The sequence below is a fragment of the Daphnia pulicaria genome, chromosome 1 (assembly GCF_021234035.1).
Source record: "Daphnia pulicaria isolate SC F1-1A chromosome 1, SC_F0-13Bv2, whole genome shotgun sequence".
NCBI lineage: Eukaryota > Metazoa > Arthropoda > Branchiopoda > Diplostraca > Daphniidae > Daphnia > Daphnia pulicaria.
Genome location: NC_060913.1, coordinates 27,239,321 through 27,263,086, shown reverse-complemented (window position 1 = coordinate 27,263,086; position 23,766 = coordinate 27,239,321). Strand labels below are relative to the sequence as shown.

Below are 23,766 nucleotides of genomic sequence, written 5' to 3'. Positions count from 1 at the left end.
TTGGGAACTTTAAAATAGAAGTAATCAATTGTAAAACTGCTGTTGTGACGTCATGACAACTTTTTAAATTGTTGTCCTATGAAGCCGTATTGTGGTCCTATGGCTTAGATGGCAAAGCGCCTGCCTAGTAAGCAGGAAATCACGAGTTCGAGTCTCATTGGGACCTGTAAGAAATGTCATCATAATCATCCCGTGTCTCTTAGAATTCAGAAAAAGAACTGATAGAATCGTTAAAATAAGTTCTATTTTAGCGCAGAATACCGTTAAATTGCTAGTTATAATGATTATTTTCTTGGTAGTCTAATTTTGACTGCCTACTCGGGCACAATTCCAAAGGTATTTTCCATGCTGAAATTTAAACACCAAATCATAATAACTAATTGTGCAGCATGGATCTGCTCTTCCTAGTAAGAGACCAGGACTCGTAGTATCGTTGAAAATCTCGTTGATTTTTTTGTAAATTGTTCTTTGTGCTGTGGAACAGTTGGGAACTTTTAAATAGAAGTAATCAATTGTAAAACTGCAATTGTGACGTCATGACCACTTTTGAAATTGTTGTCTTATGAAGCCGTTTTGTGGTCCTATGGCTTAGATGGCAAAGCGCCTGCCTAGTAAGCAGGAGATCACGAGTTCGAGTCTCGTTGGGACCTGTAAGAAATGTCATCACAATCATCCCGTGTCTCTTAGAAATCAGAAAATTAACTGGTAGAATCGTTAAAATAAGTTCTATTATAGCGCAGAATACCGTTAAATTGCTAGTTATAATGATTATTTTCTTGGTAGTCTAATTTTGACTGCCTACTCGGGCACAATTCCATAGGTATTTTCCATGCTAAAATTTAAACACCAAATCATAATAACTAATTGTGCAGCAAGGATCTGCTATTCTTAGTAAGAGACCAGGACTCGTAGTATCGTTGAAAATCTCGTTGATATTTTTGTAAATTGTTCTTTGTGCTGTGGAACAGTTGGGAACTTTAAAATAGAAGTAATCCATTGTAAAACTGCAATTGTCTCATTGGGACCTGTAAGAAATGTCATCATAATCATCCCGTGTCTCTTAAAAATCAGAAAAAGAACTGATAGAATCGTTAAAATAAGTTCTATTATAGCGCAGAATACCGTTAAATTGCTAGTTATAATGATTATTTTCTTGGTAGTCTAATTTTGACTGCCTACTAGGGCACAATTCCATAGGTATTTTCCATGCTAAAATTTAAACACCAAATCATAATAACTAATTGTGCAGCATGGATCTGCTCTTCCTAGTAAGAGACCAGGACTCGTAGTATCGTTGAAAATCTCGTTGATTTTTTTGTAAATTGTTTGGAACAGTTGGGAACTTTAAAATAGAAGTAATCAATTGTAAAACTGCTTTTGTGACGTCATGACCACTTTTTAAATTGTTGTCCTATGAAGCCGTTTTGTGGTCCTATGGCTTAGATGGCAAAGCTCCTGCCTAGTAAGCAGGTGATCACGAGTTCGAGTCTCGTTGGGACCTGTAAGAAATGTCATCATAATCATCCCGTGTCTCTTAGAAATCAGAAAAAGAACTGATGGAATCGTTAAAATAAGTTCTAGTATAGCGCAGAATACCGTTAAATTGCTAGTTATAATGATTATTTTCTTGGTAGTCTAATTTTGACTGCCTACTAGGGCACAATTCCATAGGTATTTTCCATGCTAAAATTTAAACACCAAATCATAATAACTAATTGTGCAGCATGGATCTGCTCTTCCTAGTAAGAGACCAGGACTCGTAGTATCGTTGAAAATCTCGTTGATTTTTTTGTAAATTGTTCTTTGTGCTGTGGAACAGTTGGGAACTTTAAAATAGAAGTAATCAATTGTAAAACTGCTGTTGTGACGTCATGACCATTTTTGAAATTGTTGTCCTATGAAGCCGTTTTGTGGTCCTATGGCTTAGATGGTAAAGCGCCTGCCTAGTAAGCAGGAGATCACGAGTTCGACTCTCGTTGGGACCTGTAAGAAATGTCATCATAATCATCCCGTGTCTCTTAGAAATCAGAAAAAGAACTGATAGAATCGTTAAAATAAGTTCTATTATAGCGCAGAATACCTTTAAATTGCTAGTTATAATGATTATTTTCTTGGTAGTCTAATTTTGACTGCCTACTAGGGCACAATTCCATAGGTATTTTCCATGCTAAAATTTAAACACCAAATCATAATAACTAATTGTGCAGCATGGATCTGCTCTTCCTAGTAAGAGACCAGGACTCGTAGTATCGTTGAAAATCTCGTTGATATTTTTGTAAATTGTTCTTTGTGCTGTGGAACAGTTGGGAACTTTAAAATAAAGGTAATCAATTGTAAAACTGCTGTTGTGACGTCATGACCACTTTTGAGATTGTTGTCCTATGAAGCTGTTTTGTGGTCCTATGGCTTAGATGGCAAAGCGCCTGCCTAGTAAGCAGGAGATCACGCGTTCGAGTCTCGTTGGGACCTGTAAGAAATGTCATCATAATCATCCCGTGTCTCTTAGAAATCAGAAAAAGAACTGATAGAATCGTTAAAATAAGTTCTATTATAGCGCAGAATACCGTTAAATTGCTAGTTATAATGATTATTTTCTTGGTAGTCTAATTTTGACTGCCTACTAGGGCACAATTCCATAGGTATTTTCCATGCTAAAATTAAATCACCAAATCATAATAACTAATTGTGCAGCATGGATCTGCTCTTCCTAGTAAGAGACCAGGACTCGTAGTATCGTTGAAAATCTCGTTGATTTTTTTGTAAATTGTTTGGAACAGTTGGGAACTTTAAAATAGAAGTAATCAATTGTAAAACTGCTGTTGTGACGTCATGACAACTTTTTAAATTGTTGTCCTATGAAGCCGTTTTGTGGTCTTATGGCTTAGATGGCCAAGCGCCTGCCTAGTAAGCAGGAAATCACGAGTTCGAGTCTCATTGGGACCTGTAAGAAATGTCATCATAATCATCCTGTGTCTCTTAGAATTCAGAAAAAGAACTGATAGAATCGTTAAAATAAGATCTATTTTAGCGCAGAATACCGTTAAATTGCTAGTTATAATGATTATTTTCTTGGTAGTCTAATTTTGACTGCCTACTCGGGCACAATTCCAAAGGTATTTTCCATGCTGAAATTTAAACACCAAATCATAATAACTAATTGTGCAGCATGGATCTGCTCTTCCTAGTAAGAGACCAGGACTCGTAGTATCGTTGAAAATCTCGTTGATTTTTTTGTAAATTGTTTGGAAGAGTTGGGAACTTTAAAATAGAAGTAATCAATTGTAAAACTGCTTTTGTGACGTCATGACCACTTTTTAAATTGTTGTCCTATGAAACCGTTTTGTGGTCCTATGGCTTAGATGGCAAAGCGCCTGCCTAGTAAGCAGGAGATCACGAGTTCGAGTCTCGTTGGGACCTGTAAGAAATGTCATCATAATCATCCCGTGTCTCTTAGAAATCAGAAAAATAACTGATGGAATCGTTAAAATAAGTTCTAGTATAGCGCAGAATACCGTTAAATTGCTAGTTATAATGATTATTTTCTTGGTAGTCTAATTTTGACTGCCTACTCGGGCACAATTCCAAAGGTATTTTCCATTCTGAAATTTAAACACCAAATCATAATAACTAATTGTGCAGCATGGATCTGCTCTTCCTAGTAAGAGACCAGGACTCGTAGTATCGTTGAAAATCTCGTTGATTTTTTTGTAAATTGTTCTTTGTGCTGTGGAACAGTTGGGAACTTTAAAATAGAAGTAATCAATTGTAAAACTGCTTTTGTGACGTCATGACCACTTTTTAACTTGTTGTCCTATGAAGCCGTTTTGTGGTCCTATGGCTTAGATGGCAAAGCGCCTGCCTAGTAAGCAGGAGATCACGAGTTCGAGTATCGTAGGGACCTGTAAGAAATGTCATCATAATCATCCCGTGTCTCTTAGAAATCAGAAAAAGAACTGATGGAATCGTTAAAATAAGTTCTAGTATAGCGCAGAATACCGTTAAATTGCTAGTTATAATGATTATTTTCTTGGTAGTCTAATTTTGACTGCCTACTAGGGCACAATTCCATAGGTATTTTCCATGCTAAAATTTAAACACCAAATCATAATAACTAATTGTGCAGCATGGATCTGCTCTTCCTAGTAAGAGACCAGGACTCGTAGTATCGTTGAAAATCTCGTTGATATTTTTGTAAATTGTTCTTTGTGCTGTGGAACAGTTGGGCACTTTAAAATAAAGGTAATCAATTGTAAAACTGTTGTTGTGACGTCATGACCACTTTTGAGATTGTTGTCCTATGAAGCCGTTTTGTGGTCCTATGGCTTAGATGGCAAAGCGCCTGCCTAGTAAGCAGGAGATCACGAGTTCGAGTCTCGTTGGGACATGTCAGAAATGTCATCATAATCATCCCGTGTCTCTTAGAAATCAGAAAAAGAACTGATAGAATCGTTAAAATAAGTTCTATTATAGCGCAGAATACCGTTAAATTGCTAGTTATAATGATTATTTTCTTGGTAGTCTAATTTTGACTGCCTACTAGGGCACAATTCCATAGGTATTTTCCTTGCTAAAATTTAAACACCAAATCATAATAACTAATTGTGCAGCATGGATCTGCTCTTCCTAGTAAGAGACCAGGACTCGTAGTATCGTTGAAAATCTCGTTGATATTTTTGTAAATTGTTCTTTGTGCTGTGGAACAGTTGGGAACTTTAAAATAAAGGTAATTAATTGTAAAACTGCTGTTGTGACGTCATGACCACTTTTGAGATTGTTGTCCTATGAAGCCGTTTTGTGGTCCTATGGCTTAGATGGCAAAGCGCCTGCCTAGTAAGCAGGAGATCACGAGTTCGAGTCTCGTTGGGACCTGTAAGAAATGTCATCATAATCATCCCGTGTCTCTTAGAAATCAGAAAAAGAACTGATAGAATCGTTAAAATAAGTTCTATTATAGCGCAGAATACCGTTAAATTGCTAGTTATAATGATTATTTTCTTGGTAGTCTAATTTTGATTGCCTATTCGGGCACAATTCCAAAGGTATTTTCCATGCTGAAATTTAAACACCAAATCATAATAACTAATTGTGCAGCATGAATCTGCTCTTCCTAGTAAGAGACCAGGACTCGTAGTATCGTTGAAAATCTCGTTGATTTTTTTGTAAATTGTTTGGAACAGTTGGGAACTTTAAAATAGAAGTAATCAATTGTAAAACTGCTTTTGTGACGTCATGACCACTTTTTAAATTGTTGTCCTATGAAGCCGTTTTGTGGTCCTATGGCTTAGATGGCAAAGCGCCTGCCTAGTAAGCAGGAGATCACGAGTTCGAGTCTCGTTGGGACCTGTAAGAAATGTCATCATAATCATCCCGTGTCTCTTAGAATTCAGAAAAAGAACTGATAGAATCGTTAAAATAAGATCTATTTTAGCGCAGAATACCGTTAAATTGCTAGTTATAATGATTATTTTCTTGGTAGTCTAATTTTGACTGCCTACTAGGGCACAATTCCATAGGTATTTTCCATGCTAAAATTTAAACACCAAATCATAATAACTAATTGTGCAGCATGGATCTGCTCTTCCTAGTAAGAGACCAGGACTCGTAGTATCGTTGAAAATCTCGTTGATATTTTTGTAAATTGTTCTTTGTGCTGTGGAACAGTTGGGAACTTTAAAATAAAGGTAATCAATTGTAAAACTGCTGTTGTGACGTCATGACCACTTTTGAGATTGTTGTCCTATGAAGCCGTTTTGTGGTCCTATGGCTTAGATGGCAAAGCGCCTGCCTAGTAAGCAGGAGATCACGAGTTCGAGTCTCGTTGGGACCTGTAAGAAATGTCATCATAATCATCCCGTGTCTCTTAGAAATCAGAAAAAGAACTGATAGAATCGTTAAAATAAGTTCTATTATAGCGCAGAATACCGTTAAATTGCTAGTTATAATGATTATTTTCTTGGTAGTCTAATTTTGATTGCCTATTCGGGCACAATTCCAAAGGTATTTTCCATGCTGAAATTTAAACACCAAATCATAATAACTAATTGTGCAGCATGAATCTGCTCTTCCTAGTAAGAGACCAGGACTCGTAGTATCGTTGAAAATCTCGTTGATTTTTTTGTAAATTGTTTGGAACAGTTGGGAACTTTAAAATAGAAGTAATCAATTGTAAAACTGCTTTTGTGACGTCATGACCATTTCTGAAGTTGTTGTACTATGAAGCCGTTTTGTGGTCCTATGGCTTAGATGGCAAAGCGCCTGCCTAGTAAGCAGGAGATCACGAGTTCGAGTTTCGTTGGGACTTGTAAGAAATGTCATCATAATCATCCCGTGTCTCTTAGAAATCAGAAAAAGAACTGATGGAATCGTTAAAATAAGTTCTAGTATAGCGCAGAATACCGTTAAATTGCTAGTTATAATGATTATTTTCTTGGTAGTCTAATTTTGACTGCCTACTAGGGCACAATTCCATAGGTATTTTCCATGCTAAAATTTAAACACCAAATCATAATAACTAATTGTGCAGCATGGATCTGCTCTTCCTAGTAAGAGACCAGGACTCGTAGTATCGTTGAAAATCTCGTTGATATTTTTGTAAATTGTTCTTTGTGCTGTGGAACAGTTGGGCACTTTAAAATAAAGGTAATCAATTGTAAAACTGTTGTTGTGACGTCATGACCACTTTTGAGATTGTTGTCCTATGAAGCCGTTTTGTGGTCCTATGGCTTAGATGGCAAAGCGCCTGCCTAGTAAGCAGGAGATCACGAGTTCGAGTCTCGTTGGGACATGTCAGAAATGTCATCATAATCATCCCGTGTCTCTTAGAAATCAGAAAAAGAACTGATAGAATCGTTAAAATAAGTTCTATTATAGCGCAGAATACCGTTAAATTGCTAGTTATAATGATTATTTTCTTGGTAGTCTAATTTTGACTGCCTACTAGGGCACAATTCCATAGGTATTTTCCTTGCTAAAATTTAAACACCAAATCATAATAACTAATTGTGCAGCATGGATCTGCTCTTCCTAGTAAGAGACCAGGACTCGTAGTATCGTTGAAAATCTCGTTGATATTTTTGTAAATTGTTCTTTGTGCTGTGGAACAGTTGGGAACTTTAAAATAAAGGTAATTAATTGTAAAACTGCTGTTGTGACGTCATGACCACTTTTGAGATTGTTGTCCTATGAAGCCGTTTTGTGGTCCTATGGCTTAGATGGCAAAGCGCCTGCCTAGTAAGCAGGAGATCACGAGTTCGAGTCTCGTTGGGACCTGTAAGAAATGTCATCATAATCATCCCGTGTCTCTTAGAAATCAGAAAAAGAACTGATAGAATCGTTAAAATAAGTTCTATTATAGCGCAGAATACCGTTAAATTGCTAGTTATAATGATTATTTTCTTGGTAGTCTAATTTTGATTGCCTATTCGGGCACAATTCCAAAGGTATTTTCCATGCTGAAATTTAAACACCAAATCATAATAACTAATTGTGCAGCATGAATCTGCTCTTCCTAGTAAGAGACCAGGACTCGTAGTATCGTTGAAAATCTCGTTGATTTTTTTGTAAATTGTTTGGAACAGTTGGGAACTTTAAAATAGAAGTAATCAATTGTAAAACTGCTTTTGTGACGTCATGACCACTTTTTAAATTGTTGTCCTATGAAGCCGTTTTGTGGTCCTATGGCTTAGATGGCAAAGCGCCTGCCTAGTAAGCAGGAGATCACGAGTTCGAGTCTCGTTGGGACCTGTAAGAAATGTCATCATAATCATCCCGTGTCTCTTAGAATTCAGAAAAAGAACTGATAGAATCGTTAAAATAAGATCTATTTTAGCGCAGAATACCGTTAAATTGCTAGTTATAATGATTATTTTCTTGGTAGTCTAATTTTGACTGCCTACTAGGGCACAATTCCATAGGTATTTTCCATGCTAAAATTTAAACACCAAATCATAATAACTAATTGTGCAGCATGGATCTGCTCTTCCTAGTAAGAGACCAGGACTCGTAGTATCGTTGAAAATCTCGTTGATATTTTTGTAAATTGTTCTTTGTGCTGTGGAACAGTTGGGAACTTTAAAATAAAGGTAATCAATTGTAAAACTGCTGTTGTGACGTCATGACCACTTTTGAGATTGTTGTCCTATGAAGCCGTTTTGTGGTCCTATGGCTTAGATGGCAAAGCGCCTGCCTAGTAAGCAGGAGATCACGAGTTCGAGTCTCGTTGGGACCTGTAAGAAATGTCATCATAATCATCCCGTGTCTCTTAGAAATCAGAAAAAGAACTGATAGAATCGTTAAAATAAGTTCTATTATAGCGCAGAATACCGTTAAATTGCTAGTTATAATGATTATTTTCTTGGTAGTCTAATTTTGATTGCCTATTCGGGCACAATTCCAAAGGTATTTTCCATGCTGAAATTTAAACACCAAATCATAATAACTAATTGTGCAGCATGAATCTGCTCTTCCTAGTAAGAGACCAGGACTCGTAGTATCGTTGAAAATCTCGTTGATTTTTTTGTAAATTGTTTGGAACAGTTGGGAACTTTAAAATAGAAGTAATCAATTGTAAAACTGCTTTTGTGACGTCATGACCACTTTTTAAATTGTTGTCCTATGAAGCCGTTTTGTGGTCCTATGGCTTAGATGGCAAAGCGCCTGCCTAGTAAGCAGGAGATCACGAGTTCGAGTCTCGTTGGGACCTGTAAGAAATGTCATCATAATCATCCCGTGTCTCTTAGAATTCAGAAAAAGAACTGATAGAATCGTTAAAATAAGATCTATTTTAGCGCAGAATACCGTTAAATTGCTAGTTATAATGATTATTTTCTTGGTAGTCTAATTTTGACTGCCTACTAGGGCACAATTCCATAGGTATTTTCCATGCTAAAATTTAAACACCAAATCATAATAACTAATTGTGCAGCATGGATCTGCTCTTCCTAGTAAGAGACCAGGACTCGTAGTATCGTTGAAAATCTCGTTGATATTTTTGTAAATTGTTCTTTGTGCTGTGGAACAGTTGGGAACTTTAAAATAAAGGTAATCAATTGTAAAACTGCTGTTGTGACGTCATGACCACTTTTGAGATTGTTGTCCTATGAAGCCGTTTTGTGGTCCTATGGCTTAGATGGCAAAGCGCCTGCCTAGTAAGCAGGAGATCACGAGTTCGAGTCTCGTTGGGACCTGTAAGAAATGTCATCATAATCATCCCGTGTCTCTTAGAAATCAGAAAAAGAACTGATAGAATCGTTAAAATAAGTTCTATTATAGCGCAGAATACCGTTAAATTGCTAGTTATAATGATTATTTTCTTGGTAGTCTAATTTTGATTGCCTATTCGGGCACAATTCCAAAGGTATTTTCCATGCTGAAATTTAAACACCAAATCATAATAACTAATTGTGCAGCATGAATCTGCTCTTCCTAGTAAGAGACCAGGACTCGTAGTATCGTTGAAAATCTCGTTGATTTTTTTGTAAATTGTTTGGAACAGTTGGGAACTTTAAAATAGAAGTAATCAATTGTAAAACTGCTTTTGTGACGTCATGACCACTTTTTAAATTGTTGTCCTATGAAGCCGTTTTGTGGTCCTATGGCTTAGATGGCAAAGCGCCTGCCTAGTAAGCAGGAGATCACGAGTTCGAGTCTCGTTGGGACCTGTAAGAAATGTCATCATAATCATCCCGTGTCTCTTAGAATTCAGAAAAAGAACTGATAGAATCGTTAAAATAAGATCTATTTTAGCGCAGAATACCGTTAAATTGCTAGTTATAATGATTATTTTCTTGGTAGTCTAATTTTGACTGCCTACTAGGGCACAATTCCATAGGTATTTTCCATGCTAAAATTTAAACACCAAATCATAATAACTAATTGTGCAGCATGGATCTGCTCTTCCTAGTAAGAGACCAGGACTCGTAGTATCGTTGAAAATCTCGTTGATATTTTTGTAAATTGTTCTTTGTGCTGTGGAACAGTTGGGAACTTTAAAATAAAGGTAATCAATTGTAAAACTGCTGTTGTGACGTCATGACCACTTTTGAGATTGTTGTCCTATGAAGCCGTTTTGTGGTCCTATGGCTTAGATGGCAAAGCGCCTGCCTAGTAAGCAGGAGATCACGAGTTCGAGTCTCGTTGGGACCTGTAAGAAATGTCATCATAATCATCCCGTGTCTCTTAGAAATCAGAAAAAGAACTGATAGAATCGTTAAAATAAGTTCTATTATAGCGCAGAATACCGTTAAATTGCTAGTTATAATGATTATTTTCTTGGTAGTCTAATTTTGATTGCCTATTCGGGCACAATTCCAAAGGTATTTTCCATGCTGAAATTTAAACACCAAATCATAATAACTAATTGTGCAGCATGAATCTGCTCTTCCTAGTAAGAGACCAGGACTCGTAGTATCGTTGAAAATCTCGTTGATTTTTTTGTAAATTGTTTGGAACAGTTGGGAACTTTAAAATAGAAGTAATCAATTGTAAAACTGCTTTTGTGACGTCATGACCATTTCTGAAGTTGTTGTACTATGAAGCCGTTTTGTGGTCCTATGGCTTAGATGGCAAAGCGCCTGCCTAGTAACCAGGAGATCACGAGTTCGAGTTTCGTTGGGACTTGTAAGAAATGTCATCATAATCATCCCGTGTCTCTTAGAAATCAGAAAAAGAACTGATGGAATCGTTAAAATAAGTTCTAGTATAGCGCAGAATACCGTTAAATTGCTAGTTATAATGATTATTTTCTTGGTAGTCTAATTTTGACTGCCTACTAGGGCACAATTCCATAGGAATTTTCCATGCTAAAATTTAAACACCAAATCATAATAACTAATTGTGCAGCATGGATCTGCTCTTCCTAGTAAGAGACCAGGACTCGTAGTATCGTTGAAAATCTCGTTGATTTTTTTGTAAATTGTTCTTTGTGCTGTGGAACAGTTGGGAACTTTAAAATAGAAGTAATCAATTGTAAAACTGCTGTTGTGACGTCATGACCATTTTTGAAATTGTTGTCCTATGAAGCCGATTTGTGGTCCTATGGCTTAGATGGCAAAGCGCCTGCCTAGTAAGCAGGAGATCACGAGTTCGACTCTCGTTGGGACCTGTAAGAAATGTCATCAAAATCATCCCGTGTCTCTTAGAAATCAGAAAAAGAACTGATAGAATCGTTAAAATAAGTTCTATTATAGCGCAGAATACCGTTAAATTGCTAGTTATAATGATTATTTTCTTGGTAGTCTAATTTTGACTGCCTACTAGGGCACAATTCCATAGGTATTTTCCATGCTAAAATTTAAACACCAAATCATAATAACTAATTGTGCAGCATGGATCTGCTCTTCCTAGTAAGAGACCAGGACTCGTAGTATCGTTGAAAATCTCGTTGATTTTTTTGTAAATTTTTTGGAACAGCTGGGAACTTTAAAATAGAAGTAATCAATTGTAAAACTGCTTTTGTGACGTCATGACCACTTTTTAAATTGTTGTCCTATGAAGCCGTTTTGTGGTCCTATGGCTTAGATGGCAAAGCGCCTGCCTAGTAAGCAGGAGATCACGAGTTCGAGTCTCATTGGGACCTGTAAGAAATGTCATCATAATCATCCCGTGTCTCTTAGAAATCAGAAAAAGAACTGATAGAATCGTTAAAATAAGTTCTATTATAGCGCAGAATACCGTTAAATTGCTAGTTATAATGATTATTTTCTTGGTAGTCTAATTTTGACTGCCTACTAGGGCACAATTTCATAGGTATTTTCCATGCTAAAATTTAAACACCAAATCATAATAACTAATTGTGCAGCATGGATCTGCTCTTCCTAGTAAGAGACCAGGACTCGTAGTATCGTTGAAAATCTCGTTGATTTTTTTGTAAATTGTTCTTTGTGCTGTGGAACAGTTGGGAACTTTAAAATAGAAGTAATCAATTGTAAAACTGCTTTTGTGACGTCATGACCATTTCTGAAGTTGTTGTACTATGAAGCCGTTTTGTGGTCGTATGGCTTAGATGGCAAAGCGCCTGCCTAGTAAGCAGGAGATCACGAGTTCGAGTTTCGTTGGGACTTGTAAGAAATGTCATCATAATCATCCCGTGTCTCTTAGAAATCAGAAAAAGAACTGATGGAATCGTTAAAATAAGTTCTAGTATAGCGCAGAATACCGTTAAATTGCTAGTTATAATGATTATTTTCTTGGTAGTCTAATTTTGACTGCCTACTAGGGCACAATTCCATAGGAAGTTTCCATGCTAAAATTTAAACACCAAATCATCATAACTAATTGTGCAGCATGGATCTGCTCTTCCTAGTAAGAGACCAGGACTCGTAGTATCGTTGAAAATCTCGTTGATTTTTTTGTAAATTGTTCTTTGTGCTGTGGAACAGTTGGGAACTTTAAAATAGAAGTAATCAATTGTAAAACTGCTGTTGTGACGTCATGACCATTTTTGAAATTGTTGTCCTATGAAGCCGTTTTGTGGTCCTATGGCTTAGATGGCAAAGCGCCTGCCTAGTAAGCAGGAGATCACGAGTTCGACTCTCGTTGGGACCTGTAAGAAATGTCATCATAATCATCCCGTGTCTCTTAGAAATCAGAAAAAGAACTGATAGAATCGTTAAAATAAGTTCTATTATAGCGCAGAATACCGTTAAATTGCTAGTTATAATGATTATTTTCTTGGTAGTCTAATTTTGACTGCCTACTAGGGCACAATTCCATAGGTATTTTCCATGCTAAAATTTAAACACCAAATCATAATAACTAATTGTGCAGCATGGATCTGCTCTTCCTAGTAAGAGACCAGGACTCGTAGTATCGTTGAAAATCTCGTTGATATTTTTGTAAATTGTTCTTTCTGCTGTGGAACAGTTGGGAACTTTAAAATAAAGGTAATCAATTGTAAAACTGCTGTTGTGACGTCATGACCACTTTTCAGATTGTTGTCCTATGAAGCCGTTTTGTGGTCCTATGACTTAGATGGCAAAGCGCCTGCCTAGTAAGCAGGAGATCACGAGTTCGAGTCTCGTTGGGACCAGTAAGAAATGTCATCATAATCATCCCGTGTCTATTAGAAATCAGAAAAAGAACTGATAGAATCGTTAAAATAAGTTCTATTATAGCGCAGAATACCGTTAAATTGCTAGTTATAATGATTATTTTCTTGGTAGTCTAATTTTGACTGCCTACTAGGGCACAATTCCATAGGTATTTTCCATGCTAAAATTTAAACACCAAATCATAATAACTAATTGTGCAGCATGGATCTGCTCTTCCTAGTAAGAGACCAGGACTCGTAGTATCGTTGAAAATCTCGTTGATATTTTTGTAAATTGTTCTTTCTGCTGTGGAACAGTTGGGAACTTTAAAATAAAGGTAATCAATTGTAAAACTGCTGTTGTGACGTCATGACCACTTTTCAGATTGTTGTCCTATGAAGCCGTTTTGTGGTCCTATGACTTAGATGGCAAAGCGCCTGCCTAGTAAGCAGGAGATCACGAGTTCGAGTCTCGTTGGGACCAGTAAGAAATGTCATCATAATCATCCCGTGTCTATTAGAAATCAGAAAAAGAACTGATAGAATCGTTAAAATAAGTTCTATTATAGCGCAGAATACCGTTAAATTGCTAGTTATAATGATTATTTTCTTGGTAGTCTAATTTTGACTGCCTACTAGGGCACAATTCCATAGGTATTTTCCATGCTAAAATTTAAACACCAAATCATAATAACTAATTGTGCAGCATGGATCTGCTCTTCCTAGTAAGAGACCAGGACTCGTAGTATCGTTGAAAATCTCGTTGATATTTTTGTAAATTGTTCTTTCTGCTGTGGAACAGTTGGGAACTTTAAAATAAAGGTAATCAATTGTAAAACTGCTGTTGTGACGTCATGACCACTTTTGAGATTGTTGTCCTATGAAGCCGTTTTGTGGTCCTATGGCTTAGATGGCAAAGCGCCTGCCTAGTAAGCAGGAGATCACGAGTTCGAGTCTCGTTGGGACCTGTAAGAAATGTCATCATAATCATCCCGTGTCTCTTAGAAATCAGAAAAAGAACTGATAGAATCGTTAAAATAAGTTCTATTATAGCGCAGAATACCGTTAAATTGCTAGTTATAATGATTATTTTCTTGGTAGTCTAATTTTGACTGCCTACTAGGGCACAATTCCATAGGTATTTTCCATGCTAAAATTTAAACACCAAATCATAATAACTAATTGTGCAGCATGGATCTGCTCTTCCTAGTAAGAGACCAGGACTCGTAGTATCGTTGAAAATCTCGTTGATTTTTTTGTAAATTTTTTGGAACAGTTGGGAACTTTAAAATAGAAGTAATCAATTGTAAAACAACTTTTGTGACGTCATGACCACTTTTTAAATTGTTGTCCTATGAAGCCGTTTTGTGGTCCTATGGCTTAGATGGCAAAGCGCCTGCCTAGTAAGCAGGAGATCACGAGTTCGAGTCTCATTGGGACCTGTAAGAAATGTCATCATAATCATCCCGTGTCTCTTAGAAATCAGAAAAAGAACTGATAGAATCGTTAAAATAAGTTCTATTATAGCGCAGAATACCGTTAAATTGCTAGTTATAATGATTATTTTCTTGGTAGTCTAATTTTGACTGCCTACTAGGGCACAATTTCATAGGTATTTTCCATGCTAAAATTTAAACACCAAATCATAATAACTAATTGTGCAGCATGGATCTGCTCTTCCTAGTAAGAGACCAGGACTCGTAGTATCGTTGAAAATCTCGTTGATTTTTTTGTAAATTGTTCTTTGTGCTGTGGAACAGTTGGGAACTTTAAAATCGAAGTAATCAATTGTAAAACTGCTGTTGTGACGTCATGACCATTTTTGAGATTGTTGTACTATGAAGCCGTTTTGTGGTCCTATGGCTTAGATGGCAAAGCGCCTGCCTAGTAAGCAGGAGATCACGAGTTCGAGTTTCGTTGGGAATTGTAAGAAATGTCATCATAATCATCCCGTGTCTCTTAGAAATCAGAAAAAGAACTGATAGAATCGTTAAAATAAGTTCTATTATAGCGCAGAATACCGTTAAATTGCTAGTTATAATGATTATTTTCTTGGTAGTCTAATTTTGACTGCCTACTAGGGCACAATTCCATAGGTATTTTCCATGCTAAAATTTAAACACCAAATCATAATAACTAATTGTGCAGCATGGATCTGCTCTTCCTAGTAAGAGACCAGGACTCGTAGTATCGTTGAAAATCTCGTTGATTTTTTTGTAAATTGTTCTTTGTGCTGTGGAACAGTTGGGAACTTTAAAATAGAAGTAATCAATTGTAAAACTGCTGTTGTGACGTCATGACCATTTTTGAAATTGTTGTCCTATGAAGCCGTTTTGTGGTCCTATGGCTTAGATGGCAAAGCGCCTGCCTAGTAAGCAGGAGATCACGAGTTCGACTCTCGTTGGGACCTGTAAGAAATGTCATCATAATCATCCCGTGTCTCTTAGAAATCAGAAAAAGAACTGATAGAATCGTTAAAATAAGTTCTATTATAGCGCAGAATACCGTTAAATTGCTAGTTATAATGATTATTTTCTTGGTAGTCTAATTTTGACTGCCTACTAGGGCACAATTCCATAGGTATTTTCCATGCTAAAATTTAAACACCAAATCATAATAACTAATTGTGCAGCATGGATCTGCTCTTCCTAGTAAGAGACCAGGACTCGTAGTATCGTTGAAAATCTCGTTGATATTTTTGTAAATTGTTCTTTCTGCTGTGGAACAGTTGGGAACTTTAAAATAAAGGTAATCAATTGTAAAACTGCTGTTGTGACGTCATGACCACTTTTCAGATTGTTGTCCTATGAAGCCGTTTTGTGGTCCTATGACTTAGATGGCAAAGCGCCTGCCTAGTAAGCAGGAGATCACGAGTTCGAGTCTCGTTGGGACCAGTAAGAAATGTCATCATAATCATCCCGTGTCTATTAGAAATCAGAAAAAGAACTGATAGAATCGTTAAAATAAGTTCTATTATAGCGCAGAATACCGTTAAATTGCTAGTTATAATGATTATTTTCTTGGTAGTCTAATTTTGACTGCCTACTAGGGCACAATTCCATAGGTATTTTCCATGCTAAAATTTAAACACCAAATCATAATAACTAATTGTGCAGCATGGATCTGCTCTTCCTAGTAAGAGACCAGGACTCGTAGTATCGTTGAAAATCTCGTTGATATTTTTGTAAATTGTTCTTTCTGCTGTGGAACAGTTGGGAACTTTAAAATAAAGGTAATCAATTGTAAAACTGCTGTTGTGACGTCATGACCACTTTTGAGATTGTTGTCCTATGAAGCCGTTTTGTGGTCCTATGGCTTAGATGGCAAAGCGCCTGCCTAGTAAGCAGGAGATCACGAGTTCGAGTCTCGTTGGGACCTGTAAGAAATGTCATCATAATCATCCCGTGTCTCTTAGAAATCAGAAAAAGAACTGATAGAATCGTTAAAATAAGTTCTATTATAGCGCAGAATACCGTTAAATTGCTAGTTATAATGATTATTTTCTTGGTAGTCTAATTTTGACTGCCTACTAGGGCACAATTCCATAGGTATTTTCCATGCTAAAATTTAAACACCAAATCATAATAACTAATTGTGCAGCATGGATCTGCTCTTCCTAGTAAGAGACCAGGACTCGTAGTATCGTTGAAAATCTCGTTGATATTTTTGTAAATTTTTTGGAACAGTTGGGAACTTTAAAATAGAAGTAATCAATTGTAAAACAACTTTTGTGACGTCATGACCACTTTTTAAATTGTTGTCCTATGAAGCCGTTTTGTGGTCCTATGGCTTAGATGGCAAAGCGCCTGCCTAGTAAGCAGGAGATCACGAGTTCGAGTCTCATTGGGACCTGTAAGAAATGTCATCATAATCATCCCGTGTCTCTTAGAAATCAGAAAAAGAACTGATAGAATCGTTAAAATAAGTTCTATTATAGCGCAGAATACCGTTAAATTGCTAGTTATAATGATTATTTTCTTGGTAGTCTAATTTTGACTGCCTACTAGGGCACAATTTCATAGGTATTTTCCATGCTAAAATTTAAACACCAAATCATAATAACTAATTGTGCAGCATGGATCTGCTCTTCCTAGTAAGAGACCAGGACTCGTAGTATCGTTGAAAATCTCGTTGATTTTTTTGTAAATTGTTCTTTGTGCTGTGGAACAGTTGGGAACTTTAAAATCGAAGTAATCAATTGTAAAACTGCTGTTGTGACGTCATGACCATTTTTGAGATTGTTGTACTATGAAGCCGTTTTGTGGTCCTATGGCTTAGATGGCAAAGCGCCTGCCTAGTAAGCAGGAGATCACGAGTTCGAGTTTCGTTGGGAATTGTAAGAAATGTCATCATAATCATCCCGTGTCTCTTAGAAATCAGAAAAAGAACTGATAGAATCGTTAAAATAAGTTCTATTATAGCGCAGAATACCGTTAAATTGCTAGTTATAATGATTATTTTCTTGGTAGTCTAATTTTGACTGCCTACTAGGGCACAATTCCATAGGTATTTTCCATGCTAAAATTTAAACACCAAATCATAATAACTAATTGTGCAGCATGGATCTGCTCTTCCTAGTAAGAGACCAGGACTCGTAGTATCGTTGAAAATCTCGTTGATATTTTTGTAAATTGTTCTTTCTGCTGTGGAACAGTTGGGAACTTTAAAATAAAGGTAATCAATTGTAAAACTGCTGTTGTGACGTCATGACCACTTTTGAGATTGTTGTCCTATGAAGCCGTTTTGTGGTCCTATGGCTTAGATGGCAAAGCGCCTGCCTAGTAAGCAGGAGATCACGAGTTCGAGTCTCGTTGGGACCTGTAAGAAATGTCATCATAATCATCCCGTGTCTCTTAGAAATCAGAAAAAGAACTGATAGAATCGTTAAAATAAGTTCTATTATAGCGCAGAATACCGTTAAATTGCTAGTTATAATGATTATTTTCTTGGTAGTCTAATTTTGACTGCCTACTAGGGCACAATTCCATAGGTATTTTCCATGCTAAAATTTAAACACCAAATCATAATAACTAATTGTGCAGCATGGATCTGCTCTTCCTAGTAAGAGACCAGGACTCGTAGTATCGTTGAAAATCTCGTTGATTTTTTTGTAAATTTTTTGGAACAGTTGGGAACTTTAAAATAGAAGTAATCAATTGTAAAACTGCTTTTGTGACGTCATGACCACTTTTTAAATTGTTGTCCTATGAAGCCGTTTTGTGGTCCTATGGCTTAGATGGCAAAGCGCCTGCCTAGTAAGCAGGAGATCACGAGTTCGAGTCTCATTGGGACCTGTAAGAAATGTCATCATAATCATCCCGTGTCTCTTAGAAATCAGAAAAAGAACTGATAGAATCGTTAAAATAAGTTCTATTATAGCGCAGAATACCGTTAAATTGCTAGTTATAATGATTATTTTCTTGGTAGTCTAATTTTGACTGCCTACTAGGGCACAATTTCATAGGTATTTTCCATGCTAAAATTTAAACACCAAATCATAATAACTAATTGTGCAGCATGGATCTGCTCTTCCTAGTAAGAGACCAGGACTCGTAGTATCGTTGAAAATCTCGTTGATTTTTTTGTAAATTGTTCTTTGTGCTGTGGAACAGTTGGGAACTTTAAAATAGAAGTAATCAATTGTAAAACTGCTTTTGTGACGTCATGACCATTTCTGAAGTTGTTGTACTATGAAGCCGTTTTGTGGTCCTATGGCTTAGATGGCAAAGCGCCTGCCTAGTAAGCAGGAGATCACGAGTTCGAGTTTCGTTGGGACTTGTAAGAAATGTCATCTTAATCATCCCGTGTCTCTTAGAAATCAGAAAAAGAACTGATGGAATCGTTAAAATAAGTTCTAGTATAGCGCAGAATACCGTTAAATTGCTAGTTATAATGATTATTTTCTTGGTAGTCTAATTTTGACTGCCTACTAGGGCACAATTCCATAGGAATTTTCCATGCTAAAATTTAAACACCAAATCATAATAACTAATTGTGCAGCATGGATCTGCTCTTCCTAGTAAGAGACCAGGACTCGTAGTATCGTTGAAAATCTCGTTGATTTTTTTGTAAATTTTTTGGAACAGCTGGGAACTTTAAAATAGAAGTAATCAATTGTAAAACTGCTTTTGTGACGTCATGACCACTTTTTAAATTGTTGTCCTATGAAGCCGTTTTGTGGTCCTATGGCTTAGATGGCAAAGCGCCTGCCTAGTAAGCAGGAGATCACGAGTTCGAGTCTCATTGGGACCTGTAAGAAATGTCATCATAATCATCCCGTGTCTCTTAGAAATCAGAAAAAGAACTGATAGAATCGTTAAAATAAGTTCTATTATAGCGCAGAATACCGTTAAATTGCTAGTTATAATGATTATTTTCTTGGTAGTCTAATTTTGACTGCCTACTAGGGCACAATTTCATAGGTATTTTCCATGCTAAAATTTAAACACCAAATCATAATAACTAATTGTGCAGCATGGATCTGCTCTTCCTAGTAAGAGACCAGGACTCGTAGTATCGTTGAAAATCTCGTTGATTTTTTTGTAAATTGTTCTTTGTGCTGTGGAACAGTTGGGAACTTTAAAATAGAAGTAATCAATTGTAAAACTGCTTTTGTGACGTCATGACCATTTCTGAAGTTGTTGTACTATGAAGCCGTTTTGTGGTCGTATGGCTTAGATGGCAAAGCGCCTGCCTAGTAAGCAGGAGATCACGAGTTCGAGTTTCGTTGGGACTTGTAAGAAATGTCATCATAATCATCCCGTGTCTCTTAGAAATCAGAAAAAGAACTGATGGAATCGTTAAAATAAGTTCTAGTATAGCGCAGAATACCGTTAAATTGCTAGTTATAATGATTATTTTCTTGGTAGTCTAATTTTGACTGCCTACTAGGGCACAATTCCATAGGAAGTTTCCATGCTAAAATTTAAACACCAAATCATCATAACTAATTGTGCAGCATGGATCTGCTCTTCCTAGTAAGAGACCAGGACTCGTAGTATCGTTGAAAATCTCGTTGATTTTTTTGTAAATTGTTCTTTGTGCTGTGGAACAGTTGGGAACTTTAAAATAGAAGTAATCAATTGTAAAACTGCTGTTGTGACGTCATGACCATTTTTGAAATTGTTGTCCTATGAAGCCGTTTTGTGGTCCTATGGCTTAGATGGCAAAGCGCCTGCCTAGTAAGCAGGAGATCACGAGTTCGACTCTCGTTGGGACCTGTAAGAAATGTCATCATAATCATCCCGTGTCTCTTAGAAATCAGAAAAAGAACTGATAGAATCGTTAAAATAAGTTCTATTATAGCGCAGAATACCGTTAAATTGCTAGTTATAATGATTATTTTCTTGGTAGTCTAATTTTGACTGCCTACTAGGGCACAATTCCATAGGTATTTTCCATGCTAAAATTTAAACACCAAATCATAATAACTAATTGTGCAGCATGGATCTGCTCTTCCTAGTAAGAGACCAGGACTCGTAGTATCGTTGAAAATCTCGTTGATATTTTTGTAAATTGTTCTTTCTGCTGTGGAACAGTTGGGAACTTTAAAATAAAGGTAATCAATTGTAAAACTGCTGTTGTGACGTCATGACCACTTTTCAGATTGTTGTCCTATGAAGCCGTTTTGTGGTCCTATGACTTAGATGGCAAAGCGCCTGCCTAGTAAGCAGTAGATCACGAGTTCGAGTCTCGTTGGGACCAGTAAGAAATGTCATCATAATCATCCCGTGTCTATTAGAAATCAGAAAAAGAACTGATAGAATCGTTAAAATAAGTTCTATTATAGCGCAGAATACCGTTAAATTGCTAGTTATAATGATTATTTTCTTGGTAGTCTAATTTTGACTGCCTACTAGGGCACAATTCCATAGGTATTTTCCATGCTAAAATTTAAACACCAAATCATAATAACTAATTGTGCAGCATGGATCTGCTCTTCCTAGTAAGAGACCAGGACTCGTAGTATCGTTGAAAATCTCGTTGATATTTTTGTAAATTGTTCTTTCTGCTGTGGAACAGTTGGGAACTTTAAAATAAAGGTAATCAATTGTAAAACTGCTGTTGTGACGTCATGACCACTTTTGAGATTGTTGTCCTATGAAGCCGTTTTGTGGTCCTATGGCTTAGATGGCAAAGCGCCTGCCTAGTAAGCAGGAGATCACGAGTTCGAGTCTCGTTGGGACCTGTAAGAAATGTCATCATAATCATCCCGTGTCTCTTAGAAATCAGAAAAAGAACTGATAGAATCGTTAAAATAAGTTCTATTATAGCGCAGAATACCGTTAAATTGCTAGTTATAATGATTATTTTCTTGGTAGTCTAATTTTGACTGCCTACTAGGGCACAATTCCATAGGTATTTTCCATGCTAAAATTTAAACACCAAATCATAATAACTAATTGTGCAGCATGGATCTGCTCTTCCTAGTAAGAGACCAGGACTCGTAGTATCGTTGAAAATCTCGTTGATTTTTTTGTAAATTTTTTGGAACAGTTGGGAACTTTAAAATAGAAGTAATCAATTGTAAAACAACTTTTGTGACGTCATGACCACTTTTTAAATTGTTGTCCTATGAAGCCGTTTTGTAGTCCTATGGCTTAGATGGCAAAGCGCCTGCCTAGTAAGCAGGAGATCACGAGTTCGAGTCTCATTGGGACCTGTAAGAAATGTCATCATAATCATCCCGTGTCTCTTAGAAATCAGAAAAAGAACTGATAGAATCGTTAAAATAAGTTCTATTATAGCGCAGAATACCGTTAAATTGCTAGTTATAATGATTATTTTCTTGGTAGTCTAATTTTGACTGCCTACTAGGGCACAATTTCATAGGTATTTTCCATGCTAAAATTTAAACACCAAATCATAATAACTAATTGTGCAGCATGGATCTGCTCTTCCTAGTAAGAGACCAGGACTCGTAGTATCGTTGAAAATCTCGTTGATTTTTTTGTAAATTGTTCTTTGTGCTGTGGAACAGTTGGGAACTTTAAAATCGAAGTAATCAATTGTAAAACTGCTGTTGTGACGTCATGACCATTTTTGAGATTGTTGTACTATGAAGCCGTTTTGTGGTCCTATGGCTTAGATGGCAAAGCGCCTGCCTAGTAAGCAGGAGATCACGAGTTCGAGTTTCGTTGGGAATTGTAAGAAATGTCATCATAATCATCCCGTGTCTCTTAGAAATCAGAAAAAGAACTGATAGAATCGTTAAAATAAGTTCTATTATAGCGCAGAATACCGTTAAATTGCTAGTTATAATGATTATTTTCTTGGTAGTCTAATTTTGACTGCCTACTAGGGCACAATTCCATAGGTATTTTCCATGCTAAAATTTAAACACCAAATCATAATAACTAATTGTGCAGCATGGATCTGCTCTTCCTAGTAAGAGACCAGGACTCGTAGTATCGTTGAAAATCTCGTTGATATTTTTGTAAATTGTTCTTTCTGCTGTGGAACAGTTGGGAACTTTAAAATAAAGGTAATCAATTGTAAAACTGCTGTTGTGACGTCATGACCACTTTTGAGATTGTTGTCCTATGAAGCCGTTTTGTGGTCCTATGGCTTAGATGGCAAAGCGCCTGCCTAGTAAGCAGGAGATCACGAGTTCGAGTCTCGTTGGGACCTGTAAGAAATGTCATCATAATCATCCCGTGTCTCTTAGAAATCAGAAAAAGAACTGATAGAATCGTTAAAATAAGTTCTATTATAGCGCAGAATACCGTTAAATTGCTAGTTATAATGATTATTTTCTTGGTAGTCTAATTTTGACTGCCTACTAGGCCACAATTCCATAGGTATTTTCCATGCTAAAATTTAAACACCAAATCATAATAACTAATTGTGCAGCATGGATCTGCTCTTCCTAGTAAGAGACCAGGACTCGTAGTATCGTTGAAAATCTCGTTGATTTTTTTGTAAATTTTTTGGAACAGTTGGGAACTTTAAAATAGAAGTAATCAATTGTAAAACTGCTTTTGTGACGTCATGACCACTTTTTAAATTGTTGTCCTATGAAGCCGTTTTGTGGTCCTATGGCTTAGATGGCAAAGCGCCTGCCTAGTAAGCAGGAGATCACGAGTTCGAGTCTCATTGGGACCTGTAAGAAATGTCATCATAATCATCCCGTGTCTCTTAGAAATCAGAAAAAGAACTGATAGAATCGTTAAAATAAGTTCTATTATAGCGCAGAATACCGTTAAATTGCTAGTTATAATGATTATTTTCTTGATAGTCTAATTTTGACTGCCTACTAGGGCACAATTTCATAGGTATTTTCCATGCTAAAATTTAAACACCAAATCATAATAACTAATTGTGCAGCATGGATCTGCTCTTCCTAGTAAGAGACCAGGACTCGTAGTATCGTTGAAAATCTCGTTGATTTTTTTGTAAATTGTTCTTTGTGCTGTGGAACAGTTGGGAACTTTAAAATCGAAGTAATCAATTGTAAAACTGCTGTTGTGACGTCATGACCATTTTTGAGATTGTTGTACTATGAAGCCGTTTTGTGGTCCTATGGCTTAGATGGCAAAGCGCCTGCCTAGTAAGCAGGAGATCACGAGTTCGAGTCTCGTTGGGACCTGTAAGAAATGTCATCATAATCATCCCGTGTCTCTTAGAAATCAGAAAAATAACTGATGGAATCGTTAAAATAAGTTCTAGTATAGCGCAGAATACCGTTAAATTGCTAGTTATAATGATTATTTTCTTGGTAGTCTAATTTTGACTGCCTA

The 23,766-nt window shown here is 36.5% G+C and overlaps 19 non-coding genes across 19 annotated transcripts; all 19 read left to right on the top strand.

The window, feature by feature from the left end:
* Positions 1-577: 577 nt before the first annotated feature.
* Positions 578-650, top strand: Trnat-agu. The gene has a single exon. It is a non-coding gene; the product is annotated as a tRNA-Thr (tRNA).
* Positions 651-1,912: 1,262 nt separating this feature from the next.
* Positions 1,913-1,985, top strand: Trnat-agu. Its single transcript has one exon. It is a non-coding gene; the product is annotated as a tRNA-Thr (tRNA).
* Positions 1,986-3,344: 1,359 nt separating this feature from the next.
* On the top strand, positions 3,345-3,417 carry Trnat-agu. Its single transcript has one exon. It is a non-coding gene; the product is annotated as a tRNA-Thr (tRNA).
* Positions 3,418-4,796: 1,379 nt separating this feature from the next.
* Trnat-agu lies at positions 4,797-4,869 on the top strand. Its single transcript has one exon. It is a non-coding gene; the product is annotated as a tRNA-Thr (tRNA).
* Positions 4,870-5,270: 401 nt separating this feature from the next.
* Trnat-agu lies at positions 5,271-5,343 on the top strand. Its single transcript has one exon. It is a non-coding gene; the product is annotated as a tRNA-Thr (tRNA).
* A 411-nt stretch (positions 5,344-5,754) lies between these two features.
* Trnat-agu lies at positions 5,755-5,827 on the top strand. Its single transcript has one exon. It is a non-coding gene; the product is annotated as a tRNA-Thr (tRNA).
* Positions 5,828-7,196: 1,369 nt separating this feature from the next.
* On the top strand, positions 7,197-7,269 carry Trnat-agu. The gene has a single exon. It is a non-coding gene; the product is annotated as a tRNA-Thr (tRNA).
* Positions 7,270-7,670: 401 nt separating this feature from the next.
* On the top strand, positions 7,671-7,743 carry Trnat-agu. The gene has a single exon. It is a non-coding gene; the product is annotated as a tRNA-Thr (tRNA).
* Positions 7,744-8,154: 411 nt separating this feature from the next.
* Trnat-agu lies at positions 8,155-8,227 on the top strand. The gene has a single exon. It is a non-coding gene; the product is annotated as a tRNA-Thr (tRNA).
* A 401-nt stretch (positions 8,228-8,628) lies between these two features.
* Trnat-agu lies at positions 8,629-8,701 on the top strand. Its single transcript has one exon. It is a non-coding gene; the product is annotated as a tRNA-Thr (tRNA).
* A 411-nt stretch (positions 8,702-9,112) lies between these two features.
* On the top strand, positions 9,113-9,185 carry Trnat-agu. The gene has a single exon. It is a non-coding gene; the product is annotated as a tRNA-Thr (tRNA).
* A 401-nt stretch (positions 9,186-9,586) lies between these two features.
* Trnat-agu lies at positions 9,587-9,659 on the top strand. Its single transcript has one exon. It is a non-coding gene; the product is annotated as a tRNA-Thr (tRNA).
* Positions 9,660-10,070: 411 nt separating this feature from the next.
* Positions 10,071-10,143, top strand: Trnat-agu. Its single transcript has one exon. It is a non-coding gene; the product is annotated as a tRNA-Thr (tRNA).
* A 3,779-nt stretch (positions 10,144-13,922) lies between these two features.
* Trnat-agu lies at positions 13,923-13,995 on the top strand. Its single transcript has one exon. It is a non-coding gene; the product is annotated as a tRNA-Thr (tRNA).
* Positions 13,996-16,332: 2,337 nt separating this feature from the next.
* Trnat-agu lies at positions 16,333-16,405 on the top strand. Its single transcript has one exon. It is a non-coding gene; the product is annotated as a tRNA-Thr (tRNA).
* A 1,369-nt stretch (positions 16,406-17,774) lies between these two features.
* Positions 17,775-17,847, top strand: Trnat-agu. The gene has a single exon. It is a non-coding gene; the product is annotated as a tRNA-Thr (tRNA).
* Positions 17,848-21,142: 3,295 nt separating this feature from the next.
* On the top strand, positions 21,143-21,215 carry Trnat-agu. Its single transcript has one exon. It is a non-coding gene; the product is annotated as a tRNA-Thr (tRNA).
* Positions 21,216-22,584: 1,369 nt separating this feature from the next.
* Trnat-agu lies at positions 22,585-22,657 on the top strand. Its single transcript has one exon. It is a non-coding gene; the product is annotated as a tRNA-Thr (tRNA).
* An 885-nt stretch (positions 22,658-23,542) lies between these two features.
* Positions 23,543-23,615, top strand: Trnat-agu. Its single transcript has one exon. It is a non-coding gene; the product is annotated as a tRNA-Thr (tRNA).
* Positions 23,616-23,766: the final 151 nt, after the last annotated feature.